Source organism: Lonchura striata, chromosome 10 (assembly GCF_050655825.1).
Source record: "Lonchura striata isolate lonStrDom1 chromosome 10, ASM5065582v1, whole genome shotgun sequence".
Taxonomy (NCBI): Eukaryota; Metazoa; Chordata; class Aves; order Passeriformes; family Estrildidae; genus Lonchura; species Lonchura striata.
In genome coordinates, this window is record NC_140712.1 from 16,415,506 (window position 1) to 16,434,740 (window position 19,235).

Here is a 19,235-nt window from a genome sequence, read left to right on the forward strand (position 1 = left end):
GTGGGGGTCATACATTAACTTATGGGGATCTTACATCTCAATTCCTTCAATAAGTTCTCCTTGCCTGCATTTCTAAATACAGCGCTTGGGGCTCCCTGTCCAACACATTGGGGCACTTCTGGCTGGATGGTAAAAACCACCAAACAAAGCAGTGCTTGCCCGTGGGAGAAGCACTGAAGGAAGTGTTTTCATGGGACAGGTGTAATAGATGAGTTTGTGCTGCAATTGTTCACTCCATGTGTAAAGTGAATAACTCAGACTCTTTTTTATACACCTTCTTAGTACAAATTTTCCTTGACAAGAAGTGATAGTAGAATAAAAATTACCTAAATGCATTTGGGAGATTAATCTGGAGAAATGTTTAGGGTTTTTTTTTTTTTTTTCAATTAATTAAGTTTTGGGATGTGTGGTAGTTATCCTTGAGTAAACCAAATGTAGCCCATAATAATTGCAAGAAATATAAACAAGTAGTAGATGGATAAAATAGTCCTAGAGTACTGAGGGGAAAAAAAAACTGTTCATCCTTATCTGAAATACAGGAAAAGGAAACATTCTCTTGTAACATTTGCCTGAAAGCATTCTGGATTATCAGTACAATTTGACTCAATATTTTTGATTTTAAATTGAATGCTGTTGTGCTTAAAAATGGAGTATTGTCATACTAAGCTCCTTGACTCCTCCTGCTTTCACTAGGTTAGGTGGGTATTTTTGATTCTTTTCCTGTCATTCTCTGTTTACAAGTGGAATATAAACAGTTTGTCCTAATTTTTCTGTGGAGTCTCAGCCTCATACAAGAACTAATACTGTAGATCCATAGACAAAATTCTGCAAGCAATTGCATTCTCTGCTGTCATGGGATTATGGCAATGCGGGTAAAAGATTAGGTTCCCCTGAGGAAGTAGGTACTTCTGCCTTTTTGGAGACTTCAGCTGAAGTCTTACAGGTACACTGATGTCTGTGGTTTCACTCCCTTCAGTTCATTTTGGTTTACAGTCATGATGAAAAAATAAAATGAAAAATAAAAATGAAACAAGCAGTACCCAGAGCCAATTGATCTGTGTGCCATTTGTGTGAGAGATTCTTGAGGTTTGGTTTTATTGTGTCAATCTTGTAGCATGAGGCTGCTTCAAGGAAAGGGATGGCAAGAGGTGTTCTGCTAACTAGGCAATTGCATTAAAGTAATACTAGGAGGCTGAGAAACCAAGACAAGAAATGCAATGTAAATGTAGGAGCTGCACAGCATTCAGGAGGAGGAGAGAGTTTGCAGATGCTGTGGTTTTGCTGCTTATTCTTGGACCTCCAGCTGTGTGTTGCTGAAAAGAAATCCTTGCCATGAAGAAACATTTGGATATGAACTAGACCATTTAGAAATGCCCAGTCTGTAAAAGTTTATAGGGAAAACAGAATAAGGATAGCTGAAGTTTCGATTAATTGCCCCCTTTGGCAATTATTCCCAACAGAAACAAACACCCTGGGATTTTGCTTGGCACTGTCCACAACAATTCAACAATTGTTGGATGGTCTGCTTTTAACTATACAAAATCTACCTAGGAAAATGTGGGTTTAAAACTTAAGATATTGCTTTTAAGGTTTAGGATATTGGGATGAAGGCAGTCTAGGTTGGGTTCTTAACCGCTGCTCTGTTTCCATGTAACCCCAGGTTGTTTTGTCCTAGAAATGCAAAATTCCAGAGTCATCTCCCTTAACTGAGATGTTAATTTTAGAATCACACATGTCCTAGATTCTCAATATAGTCAATGAGATACAAGCACCTCTGAAGGGTAATTTGCCCCCTGCATGAGCTGAGCCTGCCCAAGGTAACTTTTCTTTGTCCATATGGTTGTGAGAAGTGCGTATGACCAGACCCCCAGTTTGTGATTCCTGATTTATTTAACTTTGTTTGAGATTGTACATGAGCAAGTCTGTCTTACTTAGATTTACTTCTTTAGGAAAAATGCCTTGTGAAGTTTTTATATATAAAAATTCACCTTAAAATGTCTGAAAAGTGTGCAGGGAATCTTTCTGAAGCTAGAATTCTGGCTTCAGCTGCTGAAGCAGAGGGACAGGCTAAAAGAAAGCGGTCATAGATATTATGCAGCATATAAGTCATGTAAGTCTGGGTAGTGCACAAAGCTTGGATACAGGGAGAGGCACCATAAATCCTCCAGATTTTCAGGGATATGGGTCAGGGAACTTGCTGTCTTGTATTTGAGGTCAGAAGAAATTGAGGAGAAGAAGAAAGATGTGGTGCTGACAGAGCATAGGTGAAGGGATGATAGAAAGCACAGAGCTGGGCTGAGGACAAAACATGAAGAACAGAGACATACTGTGACAGCTGAATAGGGAGATTTGGGGCATGCTATAAATGCATTGAAGGTTACAAATGATGTTCTTAATATTTTCCACATTTAGAATAAAATACAGGGTGCAACCTCATTTTTGAATACTTCATGCAATTCCAGCTGTCCCATCTCAAAAATATGATGCAAGTTGTAGAGGTACAAAAGAAAACAACGTGATCAGAGAGATGTGATGGCTCCTGTGAAAGGGAGGATTCACTGACCTGGGTTTCTGCAGTTTTGGGAGAAGGTGACTAATGATATGCTGGAGCTATATAAGGTTTGGAGGGGCATGAAGTGAGTGAAGAGACAGTGATTATTTATTCTCACTTGAAAAAAAAATCCCAAGTGAAATGATCAGGCAACACCTAATTAAATTCTGGAAGCTATTGCTACAGGATGCTGAACATGCCAAAGTAGAAATGGTTTCTTAAAATTATTAGATAAACTTATGGAAAAATTAGTTCATAAAGAGCCATTAAAGATACTGATGTAGGGCCAGTCTGTAGCTCAGGAAATTTCCGAACTGCAGGTTTGCTGAGAATTGGCAGGACATACCCTATGCTTGTCCTGTGTTCATAACCTTTCTTTAAGCATCTGCTTTGGCTGTTACCAAAGCCAGGACACCAGGACTAAATGGGCTTAATGAATCTTTGGTTAACCTGCCATGTGGGCTTCTTCCTGCTAAACCATACAGCAAAGGCCTGCACTGCCTATTGTGTAAACTTAGCACTAAAAATTCTAACTTCTGCATATATTACTCTTTCATCTACAGTATTATTTAATGATGTGATAAACACCAGTCTTTTGGGCTAAATTTAGTAGTAAAATTATGACTCTTTTTTTTCCCCAGTGTGCTGTCCTGCATTGTCTTTTCACTATCAGGTTATATTGACACTGGCCCATATTATGAGTATTTTAATCTGGTCTATGAAAATCATATTTTGGTATTTCACTGTCGCTGTTTAATAAGAATACTGACCTGGCTCAATTACCTTTAATTATCTAGAAGACATCTTTTTAGGATAAGTATAACCTTGAAATATTATTAACTAATACATAGACCCTGGTGTATTGGTCTCATTGAAAGCTGTTTCGAAAGCAACTAATAAATGAAATCTAATGAAACTGCTACTTTCTTTTTGGACTTATTACTCATACAGCTTAAAATAGTTTCTGCTCCAATCCCCATTGCTGTGTCTTCTTTGGATTAGCAATACTTGCAACCTCCTGCTTGGAGTGCTGCTTGGAGAGCCAGCAGTGAGTGGTGAGCACAGTGGGATGCTGTATGCATTCTGGAGCTGTTCCTAGGGTTTACTCCCAGAAGACTTTCACACCTGTGTGACAGTCAGTAGCAGGCCAAGAAGCTTTTGTTTAACATTTTTCATGCAAAGCAATCTTTAGCTTGAAGTGGTGAACAGCACAAAGAGAGCAACTGCTGCCCAGAGAATGGAAGGGGGTTACAGCCCAGAGGAGGTTGTTTGTCAGAGAACAGGGAACATGAGGTTTGATCAAATGCCAAATTAATTGGTTGCAAGTTAGCTTGAGTAAATAGACATCATCTGAGACCTCCTAGTGTGTCATTAAAAGCTGCATATCCGTCATGTCTTACAGATGGGAAAACTGAAGTAGAGAAAGATTAAATGGCTTTCCTATGTGTAAAAGCAGGGCACTTATAGAACTAAGAGAAGAACTGAACCTCTGGAATCCCTTTTTTCCCCCTCTGTTGAACCATGTTGTCTCAATTACAGGGGCAAGGACACTAAGGAAAACAGGCCTGGGTGGGGGGCTCTTTCCCTCTGATCTCCTTGCATGCTAATCTTCTAAGAGAACTCCTTCAAGGATTACAGCCAAAGAATGTGCTTCTAAAATCCATTTTTGATGAAATCCCAAGACTAGCAGCAGCAAGCAAGCCTTTCTCACTTTCCAGCTTGATAACAAGTCTCACCGGTTGACAGTTTATTTTCTTTCCAACAATCAAGTCTTGAGTGAAAGAGCACTTGATTCTTGAGTAGGCAATAACAAGCGTAGGCATGGAGTTGTTGCCACTTGTGCTTTCATTTCAACAGCAAAGTAGAAAACCAGATTTGCTGAAAATGAATTGAAATGTTTTCCTTAACCGCCTTCTCCATGTACATCTATTTTCTGTTCGCTTTTCTTAAATGGCATTCACAGAAGTTGACAAAGATTCCCACTTAAGTGTTTTTGTCTCTTTTAGCTTTTCATTTCAGGCTTATATAACAAGGTAAAAGATTTATCAATCTTGCCAGCTTTTATAAAGGGCTAAATGTCTTGACTTTCTGTCCAGCTGTGGAGGTGGTGAGCAGATAAGATGAATGTGAGACAAGAGTGTAAATCTAACAGTGGAGTTCACAACACCTCATTATGGCCAGTGAACTCAAATGAAGAGGGAGGTCAGTGGGCAGCACTTAAACCCACACTCTTAGAAAATCTGGTTAAAACAGGGAATGCATTGCCTTGCTTGTGACTGTAGTGTCTAGAGGGAACATAAATTATAGACTTGACCAAGGTATGGGGGTAAAATAGTACTTCTGTGGAGCCATTTTCCATTCCTATTTCATGCAGTCTGTGCCCATACCCAGAGCTATCTGCTGGAAACAGGGCTAATATATAGGTAAGCTGGCAAGTTTGGAGTTCTGGGAGCAGGAATTGCTGCTGTTTTGTAAAAAGTCTGTGGCACTGAAGTGTTGGCCTTGATTAGTACCCTGAAGGGTTACTATGCAGAAATATTTTGTGCATAAGGGAATAGGGCTATGGAATTACTACTGAATGTTCCATGGGAGAGTCATGTCCAGAGAGATGATTGGTATATTCTCATTTATTGGAGCTGGATACCATCATTGGCAGGTACAGATTCTTTTCCCAAAATTGCCTATCCTGTTTCATAGGCTGGTTATTTTAAAGATATTTTGAGGAAATTTTATTCTGAACTAGTTTAAATAATCAAGGTTCCATTCATTTTTAAAGTTCATTAGCATCAGATGCTACCAATATCCCAGATTCCATAACTTCCATAGTGTTTGAACAGATAAGTCCCTTTAAGTCCCATACTTCATTAGAATAGAACTATTTTTTATTTCTGTTATCCTGTGTAAGATGTGTTAATATAAGAAAGTCATCTGCTATCCCTAAAAATTTCTTAGAATTTTGCTTCTAAAACTGTTCTTTGATTCATATTTTCTAGGACCTCTTAGGGCTTTGTGCAAAAAATCATTCTCTTTAGCATTACACAGACATTGACTGGGAAATCTCTTTATCAGTGGTTTGAATCAAAAGTAATTTTTTTCCCTAGAATCCATTTTAGTCTCCTGTACTGCTGATTCTCAGTGTGAAAGAATCTATTTAACTGCCTGCTTTTTGGATGGCTTTTAATGTTGTTTTTAGATTTATACAAAAAGTATTTTGCCTATGAGCCTCTTCATCTTCACCACTTGAATGACTTTTAATGGACATCCAGTAGTTTCATACTAAGTAGTTTCTTTTAGCTTTATTCTCCCTAGGGAGGAATGCACTGAATGGCTGGAAATGTCAGCAGCTGCATTAGCTGAAGAGTTTAGCTGCTGCCACCTCCTAGATAAATTTTGCCCTTTCTCATTTCTGTGTTTCTTACTGTTTCCCTCAACATCAGCCAAAGAAACTTCCTGTCTGGCATAACACAGATTAGGAACTAAATTAGCAGCTATTATAGATGGGCATTTTTCTGTTTATTTCAAGGCAAAATCCATTAAAACTGGCAGAAAAGTTGGCTCCATTTCCATAGAGTCAACAAAATCAAACAGAAACATGAAGCTGAGAAAAAGGAAGGAATGTGTGCAGCTGCTTGGGAGTCCAGTCCAGCCCAGCCACTGGGAAGGGTAACCAGGACCTGGGCTGACCAACGGGGGAGGTGGATTCTGTGTGGCCATGGACACTCCCTGGGCTGCTACTTGATGCACAAATGAGGTTTAACAGGACAGCAAATTTGTCAGCATAGTCACCCTTTCCTCCAGAGTATCTGATCATGGGCCTGGTTGGAGATTGGAAAAGAATTAAGTGAATCTTTGGTATTACTCAGCCAGGCAGTTTAATCTCTTGCCCTCATAAGCTGATAAAATTTAGTATTGCTGCTAGTGATGATTTAGTCATGTGTTTTGTCTGAGAATGCCTAGACCCAAATCTTTAAGGCCATGACTATTCTTGATATTAATTCTTTTATTTTATTTGCAGGCATGGTTGAAAATAACAACTGAATGGTCAGAGAAATCCTTTATGCTGTAAAATAGATCACCAGCATATTTTGGTAATTTGTTGATCTCTCAGGAAAAGTCTGATATTAAGTATGTGTTCTTTTATTCATGTTCTGTAATGCATGAATTCAGAGTTTTGCTCATTTTACACAGAAGTATCACAGGCTGTTCCTTAGAAAACAGCTCTGGATCTGTCCTTCATCTGAGTTCTTCAAAGAAAAGAGAGCTTGTGCTTTACAGTGACAGAATTACATTAAACATATATAGCTGCTTGATTAGAACTGAGATCTTGTGTTCCAAGTTCTTGATGTTAAATAGTAGAGTCAGCATATCTCACAGCTGTGCAGTTATTTCCAGTGCCAGAAATCAGGTTTGTAGGAAAGAGATTGTATGTCTTGAGTCATTGCTACAGATTAGCCCCCAGAAATGTTATTTAGTGTAATGGTTTATCAAACTTCACAGTGACTTTCACAATGGGTGTTTTTACAGCTTATTGGTAAAACTATAATATGAAGTTTGATTTTTTGAACTGCCTAAATGCAGGCCACCTCATTGCCATGGTGCATATGATGTTGATGAAAATACTGGAAGGCTTTTCAAAAAAACATTGTCACTGGTTTTGAGTTAGTCAAGCATTCAGTCTCACAAGTTTGTTCCAGTTAGAAGGAGAATTTGATGTTGGAGACAAATGTCTTTCATCTAATCCTGTTTATTTAAAAAGACATGCCAAGTACCTTTTCCTTGAGCATAGGAGGATCAAAACCAGGAGATTGTTTTCAGCTGGTACCCAGACTCAAAAGCTCTGTCTAGGATTTTCTTTGTGCTGCATCCCACATTTGCCCAGCCTGCGTCTGGATTTTCTTTCTAAAATTCTGCTTGTCTGTTGTCCTTTTCATCATACCCACACACCATTCAAACAAACAATCCTTTACATAGCTTAAATTCCTGACTGTTCTTTTATATTCCTGTTTTGGCCTGTGATAAGCTGTGTATTGGGTTCAAAAATCTTTATATGTTTTTCTTTTTCTTTTCTTCTGTTAGTAATACTATTGTTAAATAGTACTCCTCTGGCTTGTACTACCTGTGAGCACATTTTATCAGTCTGCTGCTTGCAAAACAGAGCAGCTCTGTGGACAAGAGAAAGGTGAACACAGCATAAAGTAAAACTAATACTCAGATCATCTGCCAATACATTGTCAAGGAAGATGCATAATTTTTTTTGAATAGTGATTTCAGTGATTAACTTCTTATTTTCTTTTTTCAGCACTCAGGTTACAGAATAAGCAAACCAGAATTCTAAAATTATGATGGTGATAATAATAATAGATTTTGTCTAGCAGCTGAATAGTTCTGGTTGTGCTTCATTATTTACGAATCCCAAGCGTAATTTAACATAATTTTTCCAAGCAGCACAGTGCTCTTTTATCATGTCCCTTTCCCAGACCATGTATCCTTCTTGTCAAAATGCCCCCAGATTCTTTCATCTCTGCACAGGAAACTGTCAGGGAGTTATGTAAATTCAGCAGGCAGGACCAACTTTTCAGTGCCATCAGGACTCTGTCACAGCAGCCCCTGAGCTAAAGGCCACCCATCTGCAGCACCAGAACTGAGGCTTAAAATCCCTTTTCCTTGGCACTCTTGAGCAGAAACAGCCAAGTGGGGCACAGGGCTGAGTTTGCCTCTTCCATTCATACTTCTGGATAAGTTGCTCTCAGGATATCAGATTTGCAATAACCTGAAGCCATTAGAAATGGTTCATGAACATTCAGGCATGCATGCATAATTCATGTTAACTGAATACATTTATGTGCATGCTCATAAAACGGAAACAGGTTGCAACTTATTAGTGGAATAAATGGAATTGCTTCTTTATAGCGTGTGTTTTATGCTTCTCCCTAATTTAAACCTAGATCATTAAAATACAAATTTGGCTGATAATGACAATAAATATTCCTATAACATTTCTAGTTGCCAGCTTGTACATAATCTTCCTTTGTTTCTCTTTAAAAACGTTTATTCTATTTCATTTTATTCAATATATGCCCATGAGGATTTAAAATCTGTGTACTGGTGGATAACTAACTTCTAAATGAAGGCTTGAAGTAAAATATCAAGTTTTACCTGAGTTAAATTACTTTTAGTGGAGATTCATTGAAATCTCCACACTGCACAATGGCTCTTGCTCCTGGCTAAATTCCTCCTACATTATTAGGCAGCTTTACCAATGTTACATCACTGTTGTCTAGAGGGAGAAAATAGCCCACAATAAACATCACTTGTGTGGAATAGGGAAAAATGTGGTGGAAACAGGGGTTTCTTTTGCATAAAAATATTTATATTTTGCAACATAAATCCTGAAAATTGAATAACTTCCAACCATTTTAATCTACATGAAATGATGAAAGACCACGTCACATATGACATCCCATTAGGCTCAGAGAGATGTTTGTTTTTTGGGAAATACACAGTGTGCCTCAGCACTACGAAGGAACATACAAATGCTTTTCTAGTACTTTTTTTTAGTGTTTAAAAATAAAAAGTCCTTACATAGTTACAGTTTTGAGCTTCACTGCAGTAAAAAATATTTTTTCCTATACTCAAAAATTAATATCTTTCTTGGGGCTTGATATTTTAGCAGATTAATAAGCAGGCATGCAAGTTTAATCCTATTGCAGTCAGTGTAGGAAAAGCTGTCCTGTGGAACTTGATTTTCAGAAAGGCCTTGAATATGAGTATCTTATATTTAAAATCTGTGCCTACAATTTAAAATCTGATCATTTTTAATAATTTTAATTATTGAATTTAAACAAAAGCCACATTAACCATTTCAGATTTAAGTTTTATTAGATGGAGTTAGATCATAATGATATATATTTGTAAATAAAAATTCCAAACACATTCATTATTTATTCCTCATACCACTTTCATACTACCTTATTTTTGGGATTAAGACCATATGAAAGAAGGTAAGTTTGAAAATCACAGCTCTTGAACCAAGAGAGTTGACTGATGCTAGAGCAATTTGAATGACTTCTATTGATTCTCTGATGTATTCTTTTATTGTTTTGCCACAAAGTGAAACAATTATAAATCTTAAATCTGTACACATTGATATGGGTTTTAATACTTTCTGTTCTTCTAATGTTCAAGTAACCATATAGTAACCATATTTACAGGATTTGATGCATGAAGCTCCTTATATCACTGTCCTTCTTATTTTATGAGTTGAAATACCAATGGAAAACAAAAATGCTCTGGATTTTTTTAAGACACACACACAGTTGGATGAAGCTTTTCCTTTTCCTTATGCCAACCTGCATCTTCAGTATTTTCATCTTTGCTGCTTCTCCTTAGAATGAAAATATTTGTGCAGTTTTACCAAAGCCAACACCCAAACCTCCATACTACACAGCTTTAGAAGTGCTCTAAATCATCCTTCTTTTGTTGTGGAGTTTTTGTTGTTGGTTTGGTTTTGTCTGAGAGAAATCTATGAGCTTCCAAGTGTTTTCTCGTGTTGTATTAATGAAGGCTGGACATCGGGAGCAGAAGACAGGAATGTTTCCAGATGAACTTGGACGTTTGGCTCTGGCACACAGCAACCATTGCTGGAATCACCCCAGTTCTTCTTTGACAGATTGTTTAATAGCAACCTGGGGTTCCATGGCCATGAGTCTGATGTCTAGGCCAGACTACCCAGGATGGTTAGAACTTTAATTCCCTTGCATTAATCCTTTTGATGTACACCATGAAAGCATAGCCTGTAGCTGTCAAATTATATATGCACTGTGGGGGTAGTCTGTATAAGTTCAGGACTTAGCATCATGTATTCCAATTCAATTTATTTTTATATCTCATCTTTCACACAGAGGGTCTGAAAATGCTCAACAGTGAGAGACGGAATAATGAGATAATGCTTTACAGAACTGTGAAAAGTGACTTGCATATAGATAGCAAGCAAGGCAAAGGTTGGACTTGAGTGAGAGAAGACAGCTGTAAATTAAAAGCAGGAGTAGTATAAATACAGAGCAGTTCTGATAGAAGAGACCTGAAAAGTGTAGGGAAAAGGTTTAACTTCCTGTGAGAGTAGCAGAATAGTAAAGCTTCAGTGAGGAAACATGGTGCTAAATGTTATTTTGCATTACAGGTATTTGTGTTATTGGGATTGAGCAGCATGCTGCTAAATTTGTTACTTATGGAAGAAATAATATAAGGATGGAAAGGTAAAAATCTTTTGATAGCATCTGGCTGATGATAGAACTCCTACTGAGGGGCTTAATCAAGACATGATTAAACTGTGTGAAGGAAGGAAAATATCAAGAAAGCTAAAAGATAATTTTTTACAAAATTAATTCTGGTCTGAGCAAGAATCATAATTAAAATATAGATATAAAATATAAATTTTCTGGTAGAGAATGAGGGCGAGGGGAGGTGATAAATATATAGGCGTTTGTGGAGATGATTAGGCATCTTGGGTTGGGTGGCCATTCTCAGATCATTTCACATACCATTCACCCAGAACATTTTCTCATTTCTCCCAACCTGCAATATCCATCACTGAAAAAGGAAAATAGATTTTCCTTCCCATCATGGGATTTTATCCTAGTTTTCTTTGTTAAAGTCTTTGTGATTTTCTCAGTAAGATCTGAGTCTTGTGATGTTCAGTGAAGTAGTGGAACTAAGTTCTTAGCTGAAGACAGGAGTAGCAGAATCAGAAAGAACATTCTGCCTTTGAACTACCCTGCAGAAAAAGACAATATACCAATTGATTCATTTCCCCCACATTCCTGAACTACCTTAGTTGCATGCAGACCAGATTTGAACTGAGGACCATAAATAAATTTACATCAATTGCATAAAATTGATGGGCCATTCTGAAACAAGCAGAGAAGCTGTGGGAAAAAAAAAAAAGAGATTGAAAGCACAGAGCCCTAAGCAGTGAAGAATGGCAAAGGTATATAGAACCTAAAAGCAGAAAAAACTTCAAATATAGATTTTGCTCTTTGAGGACAGCATCAAAAGCTGACTGTTGGAAAGGTTTGGGAAGGACAGAGTATAAATAACCAGTGCTCTTCTGGTCACTCATCTCTATTTGACTACATGTAGGCTGCAGTCTGAGGTTTCTGGTGTCCCATGACACTGAGTGAATAACTGATATTTAGATAAAAAGCAGATGTCAATGTATTATCAAATGGTTCATGGTCAGAGGTAGTTGGAAAAAATGCATGGCAAAAAGATGAAACTATGACAGTAGGAAAATGTCATAAGGAAGATAGCAAGAAAAAGTAAATGGTTCTTCTTGTTGGAGACAAGAAGAGTCCTGCCCCAAAATTGTCAAGTGAATTTGATTGGTCTTCATTGACCTTCACTGAACTTCTGAAAAGAGCTGGGTTTGGAAGGTAACCTCACTCTGATTTGCAGAGTCACCAGCATCTGTGTACAGCTTCCTGCAAATTTTCGATATACACCTTAATATGCAGTATAGCATACTATAAAATTGAATTACCACAGAAGTTGTTTTCTTCCTAAAGCTCCTTTAATATAAATGAGCTGGCTGGAAATAACAGACAACTGTGGGGTGTTTCATAACCAGTGATGAATTTGTCATAGGACCACAATATAACTAGTTATTAAATATTATGAATATATTATTTGCTAATAAGAAAGTCCTGCTGTTTATCATCATTGTGCTAAGAAGTCCCAATAACCCTTAAGATAAGTCCTGACACATTATTATTTTTTACACAGCAGCCTGCTAAATGCTGTTTGTCTGTCAAAATTTTGTAACTGTGATGCCTCAAACAGTTTAATCTTTTACATAAGTACAGGGCTGCAGTGCAGATTACTGGTATAGTGTAAAAATAAATCCTGATTTCTGCCCCCTTTCCACATATATATGTTATGAAAACAGAAAGGGTGTTTGAAATTGCCCAGGTAATCTGAGAGGATGCTATCTTGCATCTTCCCTCTATCCTTTTTATCAGTAAGTTTGTCATAGTTGGTGTAAAATTGTAGCATGTTGAGAAAGGCTTTGGATCTAAAAGATTTCATTACCTTTAAATGACAGTCAGTGGGGGAGCTTAACTGAGCACATGCACTTTCTGCTCTATGAAGTAGTTAATAAAATATGAACTTAGCACACAGTCTAATATTGATTTCTCTGGGAAAGACTGGATTGATATTAGATAATGATGTTGCATATGGACAGCAAATGACTTGAAAGACCTACTCAGCTTTTTGATATTCACACTGCATTTTCAGCACATTCCTCAAATATATCAGAACATTTCCTATCTAACCAAAATGACTGCACCTGATATTTGTCAGAATGTTCGTCGGCGTTCTCCTCGTGCCTCAGTGAAACGCTTTAGGTCAAGTTTTGCAATTCAGGTGCTTGGTTAGAGAAGGTGGTGATGTTCACTCTGGAATTCAGACAAGGAAACCTTCCAATACCCCTCAAAATAATAAGTGTTGACTTTAAAGAATGCTCTGTCCATTCTCTGGGGAAAGCAAAACTTTGGCTTTCCATTCCCTTGCATTGCTAGCCCAGAATCTCAGCTGTGTCTCTACAAAAATATGAACATAGTCAAGAAAGTGTCAAGGAATGCTACAAATGTGGTTGAAATTAGGATTGGGAAAGGAAGAGCTCTGTCAGCTACTATAGTGTGTTGGATCAATCCTTCAGTAACTTTTGGTACTGAATGTATCTTAAGCTCTTTCTTTTATTAAACCACAGATCTAGTCAAAGGACAAAATATATATAAAAAAAAAACCAACACCTTTTCTCAGACTATCTCTTTGCTGAGAGTTTAAGAATGTTGTATGGAATAATGCTCTGTGTAATTGAGAAGAGTGCATCTCCTATTTTTGGAAACTTGTAGTTTTGCAGTAAGCCCCAGCCAGCATTAGGGTAGAATTCATTTAAAAGAAATGGTTTAGCAGGGGAAAATTAAAGCCTAGCAAAAGGAACAGGGTGGAAATGTGGACAAGAGGTTGGAGATTTGGCTCTGTGGCATGTGGCATATAGAGGGGTGTAGTTAAGACTGGAATTAATCTTGATGTCAGGGGTACCAATAGACTCTCCTAAATAGGAAGATGAATATTTTTCCCTCAATAAAGTCTGAGTATCCTTTTGAAGAAGCCACCATAGCTCAGTCTGAAATTGTGGATCCCATCCAGAAAGAATTGAGAGAGGATATTTGGCTTGTGGTATGTGGTAGACAAGCTAGATGATAGGAATTGTCTTATATAGCTTCAGAAATATGACTATTTGTTTTTCAAATGATCTGCCTGAAGATGATGAAGTCTGGTGATTTTTCTTTGTCTTATAGATAACCACACTTGGCGTCTTCTGACATCAAATCCTTAATGCATAGAAAGATACTGTTTACCTTCAAGTAAGGTAGAACAAAGAAAAGGTGAATATTTTCCTTCAAATTAAATACACATTATATATATATATTGGTTTTCTTCTATTAACTTTTCTTTAAGAATCAAGGCTTAAAAGGCTGTTTACTAAGTTTATTGCTTTATACATGAAGACTGAGGGTTTCTGAATGTGAGTCTACAGATAAAAAGCTGCCATATTGAAGTTGGTTAAAAGAATGGCAGAAGCCTATAGGTGGTTACTTAGCCCATGGTGCATAACTTATTTAATGTGTAGGAGAACCTTAAAAATCCATGTGCATTTCTAATTGCATACTTCAGTCTTGGTATGTGGTGGCACAAGTTCAAATGTTTTTCTTTCTGAAAAGCGTGTCTTTTATTTGCCACACCTTTGAAATGATGTAGACTGTTTTCTTTCAGAGGTTGGGGTAGGGTTTTTTAAAAATATATATGGATTTATATATATATATATACATATACACATATCTATACATATTTATTTATTTATATAAATATATATTTATATAAATATAAATATATATATTTATATAAATATATTTTTATATATTTATATAAATACCTATTGATTTTATTTTCCTTTCATAATTAAAACTAATACGAGTAAGGCCAAAAGGGAAAAGTTAAAGAATCCACCCAGAGATGTATTTAGTCACGAGGATTAGCTGTGGCAAATATTTCTTTTCATTACAGCTTTAATCTAGTGAGCCTTGGAGCTTTGGAAGTGGTGCCAGGCTCTGGGAGCAATGTGCTGCTGTTGTCCTGCTTTGGGCACCCCGAGCTGCAGGTGCCCCAGGTAACTCAGCCTTGTGGCCATTGGTGGCACTGGGCTGCACAAACCACCCAATTCCCCACCCTGCTGAAGTGACAGGAGGAAATCTGCTGGGCTGTGACCCCCATAAAGGCAGCTGGAACAGGGCTGGATTGCCCCTGATATCCGGGAAAGATTCTTTGGGGTCTTTGACCCATGTGGTCAAATTCTCTCTTTAGCATCCACCTCCTCCCGGAGCATCTGTGGGTCCAGCAGCAGTGGTGCCCTGGTTCCACACCAACTCCAGGGGAAGGCTGCCACCTACTGAACTCCCGATTTTGTTGCCTGCAACATCTGTATTTCCCAATTTCTCACCCCAAGCAGCGCCCAAATCCTGCTTTTATTGTGAGGAATGTGATGGTCAAGGTCCCTACATGGCCTGGCTCTATCTATTGTTGCATTGGATGAGATTACTGCAGCCTGGCACTTGTTAACACAAGTAATTTTTCTTTTTGCTGCAAGCATGAGAATGTGTGTTTTTACACACAAATTATAAGAGATAGCAATAAAAGGGAAGATAACAAAAGCCCACACAGCATTGCTATTATCTGACCCTGATCTGAACTCTTCACTGCTGTAGGTGCTAAATGTACTGCAGAGGTTTTCTTTGGAAATTGGTGTGATATTTCAGTCACAGTCTCACAAAATTTAGAAGTGTCTTTAAAAATAATTAAACCAATAAGACTCCTCACACTTCCCACTAGATGCTCAAGTGAATTTCATCAAAGATTGTCATGTAAAAAATATCAATCATCATTGCATAAATATGGATAAAAATAAGTATATATTTACCCCATAAACTCTTCTATTCATTCCAGGATGACTGAAATTTCAGATCTCTTCATGGTTTTTCCTTCTAAAAATCTTTCTTTTGGCTAAGCAGAAGGAAAGAAATTCCATTTTTGAACATGTGCGTATTCATTTCCAAAGGAAAACAGGGCAACTTCAGTTTTGTATAAAAACTGAATCTCACAGAGTGAGTATTTTGGACACCTTTTAGATACAGCTTCAAATTTTTGTTGAAAGTAAGTGATTTGGCTTCTCATGGATGATTTGGATTAGAGGATGACTATAGTAACTTCATGGAGCAAAGACAAGTATCTCCATAATATAAAGCTTTGTTTCACATGCCTCTGCTAGGGTGGGGGAAAAAAGAAGAGACCGAAATAGAGTTTAAAATGGGAGCAATGAGGGTCTTTCTGATTGAAAAGAATGCTTTCAGAATTCTATAAAAAGGTTAACTTATATTTGCATCACAGTTTTTTGGTGACCTTGTATAAACAAACTTCAGCATCTGGTAGCTTGAGGCCATTACTTTAGGGAGCTTCTGGACCATTTGTAAAATTAAGATTGTTCACAGTTCCTGCCACACTTCAGCAAAATCATCTGCAGATACGCCTTCAAAATTTAGCAAAAAATAATGCATGGGGGAAAAACACATTAGAAAGCACAATTGCAGAAATCTATATATTTAATTTTATTTTATTTTACTTTTTAATCATTTGCAAGATTTAATTGTCACTGTGCAAAGTAGGCAGTGCTGTTCTTTGCATCCTGCCTGGCAGAAAGTTATCTTCAAGGAAAATCAGCAACATCTTTTGTCACAATTTAGTTCCTGGTATTGTTAGACCACAGAGGTAACTTTTGGCCAGAAAATTCCCGTTACTTCAGAACATTCTATAGTTACATCTTCCTTTTGATTGTGCAGTGTATTTCTTAAGAGCCATCACAGCTCACTGTTGGTGTATTTTAGTGGAGATAAAGTTTTCTCAAGGTGGCAGGTAATTCTAGATATTCCACACATTGGAAAAACCAGGTTGTGACTCAGTCATTGCAGAATCTGCCCCTACTCCTTAGTTTTGCACTTGTTTTAATGAATTATCTCATGGATTCATTCTTTTTCCTCTCAGGCAGAGCTCTGTACTTTGGAGAGGGTGCAGATAAGACCTGGTACAAATTGGCTAAAACGTTCTCTCAGAGCTTGAAGGAAATAAGGGATCCAGCCCTGGTTTTGGGTTTTAGCACAGCTCAAGGCATCCTGATCTGGTTATTTTGCTTTTGGAAAAGAGCAGCTGACATAGCCACACTCATTTTATGATGAAGCAGAAAGTTCAGTAGAAACAAGCTGGTATAATGTGCTTTTTTTGCCTTTTTCTTTGCCCTCCTCCATAGTTTCCATTCTTGGGTTCTTTTCAGGTGAGTTCTCCCACTCATAAAAGCTGACAGGTTTCAAAGGATGTTCAGACAGCTGGTTCTGATGTAATGGCTGCCTTTTCCAGCAGGCACCAGCTTGAAACCCATCAGCTCTTAGCCATCTTTCATAGGGATCAAGGGCTCAATTCTAGAAAATATTGGAGCATCCACACACTTGTGATTGCAGTGAGATTACTCATGGGCCTGATGTGCTTAGTACCTGGCTGATTCACACTACAATAGGAGGCTCTTTGTGCTGTACAGGGAAATAATCAGAGGCTTGACTGCAGCTTGTTAGGTGAAGTTCACTAGTAAAGCTCTTATCACCCAATAGCCGGTATTTAGGGAATGATTCTATTTATAGAAGCACACTTGCACTGTTTTATTTCCTTGCACTGTTTATTCAAAGATTTATCTTTTCTGATTATCATAAATATGTAAGTTGCTAGAGGTGCTTTTATATGTCATGCTTCCTCCTCTGTGCAAGAACAAACTGATGCTTTATTCTATTTGCAGCAAATTGCTGCTGAGTATAGATGGTGCAAAGCAAAGAGCTTCATGTGTTTTCTTTGTTTCTTTGCAGAAAAATGAAGTGACAGGTGCTTAGCCTCATTTTTCATGCTAGCTTTGCCATGCCATTTTCACCAATAATGAAGGCAGCTGCCAGAGCCTGAGGAAATCAGGCGAAAAATTCAGCTGGCAGGTAGACCCAGTCACTTTAAGAAATGTAATCTTATGTTAGCAGATGGTAATTAAAAGGCAGAAGAAATAAAATTTTGTCTCAGTTTTCTGCACTGTTACATCAATTAAATCTGCAATAGAAATGCGAGCAGAAAATATAATTTATTTTCATGTGGCTACACAGTATGATTGTATGCAAATCTAATGATTTGTTTTGCAAAGACAATTGCAGGTTTTTTTAACCTAAGCAGAATAACTGATCATTTCCAGGGAGTGTGTGTGTGCAGTAAATCTTTAGTCTTTAATATGCCTAATGCAATGAAAAGCATCTCCTTGTTTTCTATTCGCTGTTAAACCTCAAATTATGTTCTGCTGTCTATACACTTCCAGCTTTCAGTAACACCAGTTTAAATCTGAGCAGTTCAGTCTATCTGAGTGTGGAGAGCTAATCTAGCTCAGGCCTCAGCAGGGGTGCATCCTGTTAAAAGAGAATATCCAAAAAGTGCAAGATTGAACCGGGTACGAGTTGTTATGATCTTGCAGGAAAGTGATGTTTCAGCTCTAACAAGATTTCTAAGGATTTTCTGTTGTTCCTGCTACTTACAGACATCTAGCTTTGAGGACAGAGCTTTATAATTTCTCATATGTTACTACTTATGGCTTCTAGGATCACGAACAACATGTGCAAATCACTCGAAGTGTGAAATAATTACATAATTAAAGCTCATTATGGCAGAGGCAAAATGCTGGTGTAGCTGTGTCACCATTTCCGGAGCTGGCTGTGATGTGCAGGGCTTTTATGCATCATGAACAAATATTCACCCAATTCTAGAAAAATTCACCCAATTTTCAATGTTACAGTACAATCAAACTTGAATGATATTTTATGCTGTTATTAACTTTTAAAAGACATAGGGTTATTTAGTTTAAAATTGATTAACCAGATGTTTATTTTGTATTTCTGCAGATCCAAGCCAGGTTTGTATGTGATGCTGAAACCACCCTTCCTTTATTGCCTCTCTTGCACCAAGTCTGCATTAAAGGTAAAAGGAAATAACCTAGATATGTTGTTTAAAAGTGAAGCTCCCAATTCTTCTGTCCCACTGACTGATTGCTGACGACTTTGAACATAATGGAAATTTTATCACAGTAGATCCCATTCTAGTGAGAGTGGCATAGCAAGCAACATTTTTTTTCCAGTTTTTCTTAAGTGCTCAGTTGAGCAGAAATGCAAACACAATCCTTAAAGCTACAGTGATCAAAAGCAGCACTTCAGAGCAATGAGTTAATTCTAGTTGTGTCTGATGAGATTCCTGTTCATTTAAACATATAAAATATCTGGTATTTTTTGTAAGTTTTTATGAGTAACAATGAATATTAGTTTTGAATCAGAATTCACAATTATTTCCTATTTGCCCATGGAGTATCTCCATGAGTTTGCATTTAAAAACATAGGTAAGCATTTAAGTGAGAGATTTCACTTGAGCAATTCCAGAGAGAGAAATCACGTATCATAAGAAGTGGGATCACGTATCACTTATCACTTCTTATCATGGGATCACG

The 19,235-nt window shown here is 37.5% G+C and overlaps 1 protein-coding gene across 1 annotated transcript in view; it reads left to right on the top strand.

Annotated features, from left to right (window-relative positions):
• Positions 1-19,235, top strand: part of TMC3 (transmembrane channel like 3) — a 197,783-nt gene that overhangs the window by 107,425 nt on the left and 71,123 nt on the right. Inside the window, exon 6 of the mRNA XM_085588326.1 lies at positions 18,640-18,715. The gene's annotated coding sequence lies outside the window, so the exon portion shown is untranslated. The remainder of the gene's footprint in view (positions 1-18,639; positions 18,716-19,235) is intronic.